Here is a 10,335-nt window from a genome sequence, read left to right as displayed (position 1 = left end):
ATTAACTCTTCTTTTTTCATTTATAAAATATTGTAGTTCCTTCCTTGTACTTGTATTACAGCTGCCTTGGCCCTGCTTTTATTTTAAATATTTTTGGGTGCATTAACTCAAATTGTGTTTCAGTTTTGGTCCTCCGTAAGAGCTGCCTTCGTTTTGAAAAGACGCCATCTTTCTGTTTTATTCTGCGCTGATAATAAATCCACGATGTCCACCGATCGCCTTCTCTGTCGTTACCGATGACAGCTTAAAAAATGGTCCCGTGGTCCTGGAGCCAGTGAAGCCCAGCATTAATGAAAAGTATCTGTATTCATACAATCATCGATCATTTTTATGAGGAACAGACCTCTTTAACCTCCCCTACCAAGCCACAGTCAGTGCGACGACTGAATAAAGTCTTATTAGTCCTGTAAATGGAATCAGATGCAGGAAAATTACGATTTAAAAGCCTCCAGAGTCATAAAACACACACTGATAGCTGCACAATCAGCAGGACGATCAGCAGCTGCTGTGTGTGTGTGTGTGCAGAATATTCACAGTAGTCCACAGAGAGCTGTGCAGTTGTCAGACCAAAACATGGACACTGAGTATCTTTATCCCGTTTACCTCAGTGTTTACAGCGTCCCAATAAATTTCACTTTACTGCTCCAACAGGCAGGACTTCATGAAACCATGATGACTGCCTCACCTACCTGCTACCTTCTCTCTCAGGATCAGGCTAACGAGCACCTAAGCTGAGGAAGAGGAGAGCTATGTGTTCGTGGTCATTTAACATTTCTAGTTAGCCGGAACTCTTTCGTTTCCCCCTTCATAACAACTGTTTATAACTCACCTGTTTCGATTAGTCAGCAGTCATTAATATTTGCATTATCAGGGGCGTGGCTTCTTTGACCGACAGGTGGATGGGGACACAGGTGGCTGTAGCTGCTAGCTGTCTGCTAGGCTTCCCCTGAGCTAACTGGAGTCCCTGAACTGGACCTCTGGCTGCGTTTGTGCTGTTGGAGCCTTTTTGGAGTGTGTTTAACGACATTTCCTGGCGGTTTTACAAAGATTTTGCATTAACTGTTAAGGAATTTCAGTCATTTTTACACGCAGCCTGGCCTTCCATTTGTTGAGTGTAACCGGCGGTTTGCACCTTTTGACCGTAGACAGCGATGCGTCTGTCTCATCGAGCATATTCACCACTTGGTTAGTTGTGACGTTGTTTTCCTGAACCATAGAAATAATCCTGTCATCATTCACTTCATGTGTCTTCTGTGGTCTTTTGGATCCATAAGAATGAACTCAGCTGTAGATTGTTTTTCCTCTCTACCTGATAGGCTTAAGAAACCCAAATAAACATAACAATGGTATCTTGGAATCAGCTGTTTAATTTGTCCATGAATATTGAAAGAACGGGACGCGGCCATGATTGTCTGATTTAAAATCCACTGCACTGGTGTATGAAAGCAAATCCACAAAACAAAGCTCCATAAGTTTATGGGCACAGACTGAAATCGTGTGCTACTGTGTTTATGACACAACAAGTTTTAATGTTGCAAACATCTCATCCACACTTTGGAGCCACGTTTGGTGCTCTAATGAATATTAGGCTGAGGTAGAAGCTGTACAGGTTCTCAGTGTTGCACAGAGTCACCCACATCTTTGCTGTCTTATCTTTACACCTTGGTTGTAAAGCTGAATAGAAGAAGAACTTCTCCAACGGATGTGACAAACTTCCTTCTTTCTCCGTCTCCTGCCGGTTCACCTCCCTCCTGTTTATCTCCCCTCAGTCCTTTGTCTGCTTTTCTTTTGTTTCCCTTTCTCTTTACTTTCACGTTCTCACTTTAAACTTTGATCTGATGTTGTTGTTTTGACTCCTGGCTAATGAGTAGCTTCTGCCACGTGTCACTTCCGACTCTGGCTCACCTGCTGTCTACCTGGCTGGCTGTGTCTCTGAAAACACACACACACACACACACACACACACACACACACACACACACACACACACACACACACACACGACGTCTGAGCGTTGAGCCTGTTAATAGTTGAATTCTATTGAACCTCTAACATCGTCACTGTTTGGAGGGGGCCTGTGGTGGTGGTCTGCAGTGCTGCTGCAGGGGAGGCGAATGCACCTGAGCTGCAGCTGCAGTCACACCTACAGCTCCTGGACTGTACAGCAACCGTGAGTGTAAATAAAGATTACGCTGGAAAGCATGAGCGTGTCATCGGGTCTGCCGTGGTTACAGGGCCAATCAAGGTTAAGGGCAAAGGTAAGGTAGCAGATCAGTCTAAGGCTACGTCCACACTAATGCGTTTTCATTTGACAGCACATGGTTTTCTCTCCGTTTTGGACTCCCGTCCACACTGAGACATACATTTCAAAACAGTGCTTTCGTGTCACAGTGTGGACAGTGAAAACAGAGACGCATTTTAGTCATGTGATGCAGTCATGTGAGCAATTAAACAGCGATAGCGGAGGGCATTACACAGCAGTTGTTTTGTTTGACAGCCCTATTAAAGATTAATGTCTGTTCATGCTCCAGAGAGCTTTTCTTCAAATTATTTAATTCTCACTCACTTTTGCAACTTTGTACTTTTGTGTTACTCGCAGCAACAACTCCTCATTGTGAGTCCATTTAAAAAACTCGCTGCTTTTCCTCAACATTTTGCTGCGACCTTTCAAAGAGCTGGAAAGTAAAGGAGCGTCAGACTAAATGAGGCAGGTTGAATCTTCTTGCGTTTCAGGCATGCACAGAACTGGAACGTAAGCGTTTTCGGCCATTTCAATGTGGATGCACAACTCTGAAAATGCTAGTGTGGACGCGGAGCGTTTTCAGACGAAAACGCCGTTTTTTTAGACGAAAACGCCGTTTTCAAATCTATCCGGGCTAGTGTGGACGTAGCCTAAGCTGGCCCAGTCCTCAGCCACCTTCTCCTGAGGTGTTCCTGGGCCATTACGGGATAGAAAATCTTCCCTCTGCTTTGTTCTCTTGTCCCAGTTGGATGGACTTACAGTTGCCTGTATTGGGGTAAGACCCAGTGCAGGGGCACCAAATGTGAATGACATGAAGCAGGAGTGAGCGATAAGGGTACAAAAGGCAGAAACACAAAGAGAAGCTGCTTGCGTGAAAAACGTCCGCGCTGCCGAGCTTTGGTGGATAGTTTACGTTTCTGGGTCAGGACTCAACCTACAGGACTCGGCTCATTTTTGGTATGTGGGCTCGTTAGAACACAGTGCTTCTCTTTGAGCTCTGTTTTTGGTCTCTACCAGCTCTTAAGCAAAATATCTAAGTGATGCTTTGAGGCAGTAAAAGCGTACGGTAAGTCAAAAGTGCCAAGACCGAATCCAAAAATTAACCACTGAAGGAAATAAACTCATAATCATATTTGTAGCTGGTATTTACTCCTGATGCCATAAAATTACAGTTTAAACAGCTTTCAGTTTCTTTCTTAGTGCGTCGGACCTCATACTGATACTAATCAAGCACAGCATTCGTCTCACTTTGGCGTCCAGTCCGTAAACCTCATATAAGACATGTTGCTGGGTCTGCTTTATCCTGCCTACAGTCACATCTGCAAGCCTGTTTGCAACCCAAATCATCTCCAGCTCCATCTTTTTCTTGTTTCTGACTTAACGTTATATCTGCTGTTATTGATGCTGCTGTCTGTTGTTGCTCTACAGAACAGAGTCCCAGCCCCAAATATAAGTAAGTGCAGATGAAAATGACACCCTTCATTAACTGTGTGGGCTCTGTCTGAAACCAGTTTTTATTCTCCAGCAAAGATTCAGTAAACGTGTTCTCTCATCTCTCATCTCGTCTGGTGAACTAAGTCTTCATCCTCTGGTCAGACTAACAACACCAGAGTGCTTCACAAGCCAGCGATGCTCAGCACTGTGAATGTGTCTGAAGTACAGCCTGTCAGCACACCTGACTGGAAAATAACACCACTTCTTTACTTTGTTGTAGTTACATTTACATCACGTCTGTAGGCTCAGCACTGAAAGCTGACTTTTTAGTGTCATATGTTCCAGTTTAGTTTTTCATGTTTAGTTTATGTGTTGGTTTTTTTCTTCTTTTTTCTGGACATACAGAGCTTCCCTCCAGACCTGACCTCCACCTGTCCCTCTGTTAAGCCTGTTTTTCTTCAGGTTCTTATAGTAATAAGCCGCACAGCAGCCAAATTATTGTGCAGATATTTGTATTAAAAATGCTCCAACAGGCTCCAACAGCACAAACACAGTTTCGACGTCCAGTTCAGGGACTCCAGTAAGCTGAGGTGAAGCCTCCTTAATACAGTTTAAAAAACATAATTTACAAACTAATTCAAGATAAAATGCTTTGATTTTTCCAAGAACTTATGTGAACATTAATTGAGAATAAAATGAGATTTACAAATCATTGAATTTGTTTTTATTTCACGCAGCTTCTCAGGTTTCTGGGTTCTACTTTGAGGATTTTGGTTCCCAATGAAGGTCCATGACAGGAAGTAAACTCTGATCTCCTGAATAAAGGAAACGCTCATTCAGTTCAGTACAATTTTATTGTACCAAATCACAACAACAGTCACCACAAGGTGCTTTATATTGTCAGGTATGAACCCTGTAATAACACAGCCATGCTGATCCATATCCCAACTTTATATATAAGACTGATTGTCCTGTACTGACTTTTAAAGTTGACACTGGGTGAAACTCAGGACTCTACAGCAGATACAATCTAAGCACTGCGGGGATTTTAGGCCCAAACAGGGAGGTGCATTTTAATAAAATTTTTTAGGAAGTACCGAGAAGTCAAAACTGGCAAAAATGTTTAATATTTGACTCGCCGTGATGCCGAAAGTAGAAACAGGTTATGAGGGGATTTTTACAATTTTTTACAGCAGCCTCTAAACATGTTTATATCTGCTGTAAAGATTTCAAATGGGAGTCTGTGGGGACTGACTCACTGCTGGAGCCTCTGGTGGACATTAGAGGAACTGCAGCTTTTGATGCTTCTGCGTTGGCCCCCCCGAGGTTCCTGCTGGGGTTTAATTTACAAGTCACATTAGGGGAAACAGTTTGCGATTGGCAGTTTCTTATGATCTGTGTGTGTGAATGTGTGTGTGAATGGGTGGATGACTGGTTGTGTAAAGCGCTTTGGGGTCCTTAGGGACTAGTAAAGCGCTATACAAATACAGGCCATTTACAAATACAGGCCATTTACCATGATCTGTAATAATCCAGCAGGTAATTGTAACAAATAGGCTAAAGCACAAATCTGTTGCCAGTAAGGCCTTAAAACGCCTGCACTTTGGATCTTCCGGTTGAGTGGACGCAGAGCTCACTGGTTACCATCTTATCTTTGGTTGCTTTGTAGTTGCCTGATGACAACAATAATTGATGTTTAAGAGTAATCCTGTCCTGAACTGTTTTTGAATGTTTTCTACTTTTGTGGTTTGCTAATGCTTGTGCTGCTGCTGTCTGGACGAATCCTGACCTGCCTTCCATCCTGCGTTGGGATGGAAGCTACTTCCTGCCTCTGCTCCTGTCTTCCACTCATTTTAATACACTGCTACTACTCGTACCATCCTATGTACTGTTTACCAATCACCTAAACTGAGGATTCTTTAACGACTTTGCTGTTCTTCTTCTACACTGACAATAACCCTTCTTTTCAGAGACTTCACATCCTGTCTGGATAGTTTTGGACGGCAACAACATTTAAAATGTTGAGCTCATTGTAAAGGTCACACACTGGATCTGTTGTTCTGGTGACTGCAAAGCCAGTTTGTTTCCCCGCTCTGATCATATGTTTATCTTATTCAATAATTAGTTTTCACTGCCCCCTCGTGATATTACATTCAGCAACATCAGAGCCGTCAATCCTGACACTTTTTCACCTGATATGAACAATCTCCCTTTAACTTGTAGTATTTCAGCTCCCATTGATCTGGTTTCCTGTTACAATACCAGCCTTCAAAACCTCCTTAATACATTTGTTCCTCTCAAACACAGATTTGTGTCCTTTTCTTGCTCAGCACCTTGGTTTAGACCCACCTCGCGGTTTACCAAACACAAAGAAATGTATAATAATCACATCCTGTCTCACAGGAAGTGTACTGTCTCGGCCCTGCATACTATTTTGGTTTAATCTGTTCTAGTGCATGTAACCCCAAGTTCCTATTTTCACACTATCCTCCAGAAAAGACTTGCATTCATTGGCATTAGTCTTATATCTTTCTAATCGCACTCATTTGCTGCTTCTGTTGGTGTGCCCCAGGGTTCAGTATCGGGGCCTCTTTCATTCATTATTTACATGCTATTATTACTATTATTATTATTGTCTGCATAAACAAAAATTTACATGAACTACTTACATTCTAAGGCCAGCCGAACCTCGTAGATGTGAAACAGAAATTCCTCCACAAGTAGTGACGTAGTTGCTGCTGGATGGCGATTTAACTGCTAAATGACACTTGTGTTTCTGCATACAGGAATATAACCAGCATGCAAACAGCTGCCAACCAGTGGAGTCCAGCCCCCTACCACAAAGAGACTCTGCAAAATGTGTTTATAAAAACGGTGATTATTTGCCAACCTCTTGGAGAGTAATTCCAGTCAGTCTGAGTTGGAATGCGATTGTTTGGAGACCTGCTGCCTACCACTAGTCGACCTCTGCCATTGCCTTGCAAACCAGGTCACGTAGAGGTTGAACTTGTTGCATGCTTAATTCTTGATGACCACCATGGCGCTAGAATGACTTGCAGTCAGTCTTTAACGACAACAGAAAATCTGCAATTACAAATCAACCACCAGAGTTTGGCTGGCGTCCTATTTTTACTGTAGTGTGACTAATCTGTTAATATTCTTAAGGTCCAAACATTAAATTTATAACCCAGAGAAACTGCAGATTCAAATTCTGACCTAATCTGTAGATTAATCTCGACCAGAGGCAGCTGAACGTCGTCATCAGACACATTTTCATTGTAAATGTGTCTGATGCATCTTTAAAGTAAAACTACTGTGTGAGAGACAGCGAGCAGAGAGGTTCAGCAGAGAGACCGATGAAAGGGAGAAAGTGGAGAACACACACAGATGAAACACACAGCTGTCATCACTCCATCACCGTCTCTGACCTCTGACCTCCCCTCTTCTCTTTCCCAGCTTGTTTTGGATACACACACCCTACCCTCAATCCTGACATGAGGGTAGGTGTGTGTGTGTGTGTGTGTGTGTGTGTGTGTATGTGTGTGTGTGTGTGTGTGTGTGTAAGAGAGAGAGAAAGTTGTGAAGAGGAAACAAGAACAGGAAGGATAAAGACAAAGACATGAATCAACTGTCTTCACCTTTCTTCTCGCTCATAATGAATATTTCAGACACACACACACACACACACACACACACACACACACACACACACACACACACACACTGACCCAACCTGACGTGTCTCCGTCACAAAGAGCAGCAGTTCCTGACATCTTCATTCATACATGCACAACAGTGATATGTTTAACTTTCAAAGCATTGCTTAAGTCTTCATTTTCACATTTTAACGTTCACTTCATTGTGTGCAGGTTCTTCCTTCCTCCTTCCTTCACATCAGCCACGTCCTGCACTGACCTTAAATTTGACTATAAGTCAGGATGTCATTGCATAATTACTGCATAATGTGCAAATACATGCTCAATGTCCCGGGATGCTGCAGGATGTTTAAAGATATGTTTCCAAGAAAAGCGAAGTGGATATTATTCCCAGGAATGCCCAGGTACCTAAGTTCCCAAATATGAGGAACTCAGCTGGTGGCATAATACCAACATAAGAACATTTGCTGCAGAAAGTTCAAAAGTGATATCAGGAAGTCTTCCTTCATTTACCTGAAAGAAAAGTGCAGAATCCACAAATAAGCAAATTTCTTCAATTAAAACGTGGTTCAAAGATCCACCTTTGACTGCAGGGAGACCGGAAACACTCAGCTTATCTTCTAAACTGGAGAACCGCCTCTGCTGTTTAATTCTGAGGAACCGGCACCAACACTAATGATTGAAATCTTTAAAACATGATCTGCTGCCCGACGATCAGATATGATCGGAGTGTGAGGAAAGAGTTTGTTTTATTCAGGCTCAGTGGGCGTCATAACTGCAGCGTTGTTATCAGCTTTTATGTTCTCATCGACTGTTTGTGCTGCTGCGGTTTTGTCTGCACTTTCTGCACCACATCCATTTACCCTGATAATGCTCGTGAACGCGCGCGCACACACACTGTAACATGCATGGAGTCAGGCTGGTCGCACACACACACGTCCACATGATGTGGTTTTGTAAAAACTTTCTCGTCTCATTTTGAAAGTTTAGTCGAGGATTTCTACAACTGATGTTTTTACAGGCACATGAACTAAATTAGCTGTTAGCCTCGTGTTACTGTAACCTGCTTATGTAAAACAGTCTAAAAGTGTGAGTGGGTAACACAGTTAATGTTGTGTGTGCTGGAAATTCTCATGTGCCAAAGTAAAACTTCAGGCCTGTTACTAGTAAATGTGTATTAATGCATTTCAAGACTTTTTGTAGCACACTGCTAAAGATCGACCACTAAGATGAAGTCCATGATTACTGCCAGTGTTGGCTTCAGAGGTTTGCTCTCTGGCTGGGATTTGAACGAGCACATCCGAGGCCACTTTGCTCAGTTGAGAAGGGCGTCTGAAACATGCCTGGGCTCAGCCTTACAGGTAGAGGGAGAAGCTCAGTCATGCTGAGACCTGATGGAGGTGGTTAAGACAGGTATGGTCATAGAAGTGACCGTGAAACCGCTTCAGGCTGGGCAGCTTTCCAACCACAAACAAGAAGAGTTTCAGTTAACTTTCAGGTCGATGTGCTTAAAGTTCTTCTGTTATAAAAAGGTAAGAATATAAGACATCTGCACACAAACTGTGGGTAGAAACCACAGGAATGAGATTGTGGTTACAAGCAGCAGAAATGAGCTTTGCAGAGCGACAGGGGGAAGAGATCAGTCATGCAGCACGAGCTCAGAACAGAGAGTTACTGTCCTCCATCGATAGGAGCTGCTCGCTGCTCCGGGCATCTGATCAGGATACTTCCCAGATGAATCAGGCATGTCCATTTGGGAGGAGATCCCGGGTCAGACCCAGAAAACGCCTTGGTGTTCCTCTGAAAGAGCAGGAGGCGGTGGAGGAGGTGGATGGTTTTAATATTCAGGGTGAAAAGCATAAATGGTGGTGCATGACAGAGGACATTCAGGGGGGCTTTTGCACTCTGACTGCTTTTATCTGAAGTTATGAAACATGAAAACAGAAGGAACTAGGAGAGCTCCAAATCCTGTTTAACACCACAGCATTACAACTCTCCCAGCAGGAGTGCATCGTGATGGAGGCCCCCCCCCCCCAAATCAGCTGCTGTGACCCAGGAAGGTCAGAGGTCGTCCAGGAAGGAAGTGAGAGAGCTAACAGACAGACAGAGAGCTGTAATGTGTGTGTTTGTGTGTCAGAGGTCAGGAAAGTGATGAGAAAAACAACGTAAAGTTTTCTTCTTCACAGGTACCCAACGAGTTCCCGTTCTCAGCTCCATATTTTTAGACTTGAAGTGTAGCTCTGAGAGTAGCTCTGCATGACTCGCGCTTCAAAATAATCCTCGTTTAACTTGTCCTGGACCTCCTCGCAGCCACGTTCAGGATATCCACTCATCCAGAGCAGGTTCACCAGAAATGTAAAAAAAACTTTATTTAACTACAGCTAAAGTAATTTATCACTGTGTTGTTGATGAGACAAAAAAAGGACAAACATTCTTCAAAATAAGAATAAGCAGGTCTAAAATACTTATGTTCATATTAGCACAATTTTACAATTTAAGAAAGTCATAATTTATTTCACTATTAGTAATATTATTCTTTATTTAAATCCCTGAATCTGTGGTGCATCATGTTCCTGTGAGACTTTATTCTGCTGTAGGAGCCCAACAGCCAGGCTGGGTGTGGGCTTTTATTGTGATGGGTAAAGTTTCATTAACAAAACCAACCTGTAGTTGGTGTAGGAGTGTGCGGCACTCCTTCCAAGTCTAACTTGCTATTTGTTTAACTGAAACAGAGAATCTAAAAGTTATCTTAAAGTTATCACTAATACAAACCGCTTTCAGTGGGACGCTACATACCTACAGGAATATGAGCCTTTGAATGCACCTCCAAGTCTTTGGTTCTCTTATTGTGATTCGTGCTGTCACAGGAACGCCGTGTAAACGTTTGCCACCACATTAGCGGTTTAGCAGGGTGGTGCTGCAATATGCAACGGTTTATCAGCTGGAGGGCGTGGCTCCCCTCGCAGTGTCTGTTTTGTTGCCTGTCTTATTCATTTTTTTGCT

This window comes from Perissodus microlepis, chromosome 14, assembly GCF_051167445.1.
Source record: "Perissodus microlepis isolate ML-2025 ecotype Zambia chromosome 14, ASM5116744v1, whole genome shotgun sequence".
NCBI lineage: Eukaryota > Metazoa > Chordata > Actinopteri > Cichliformes > Cichlidae > Perissodus > Perissodus microlepis.
This window is presented reverse-complemented; position numbering follows the sequence as displayed.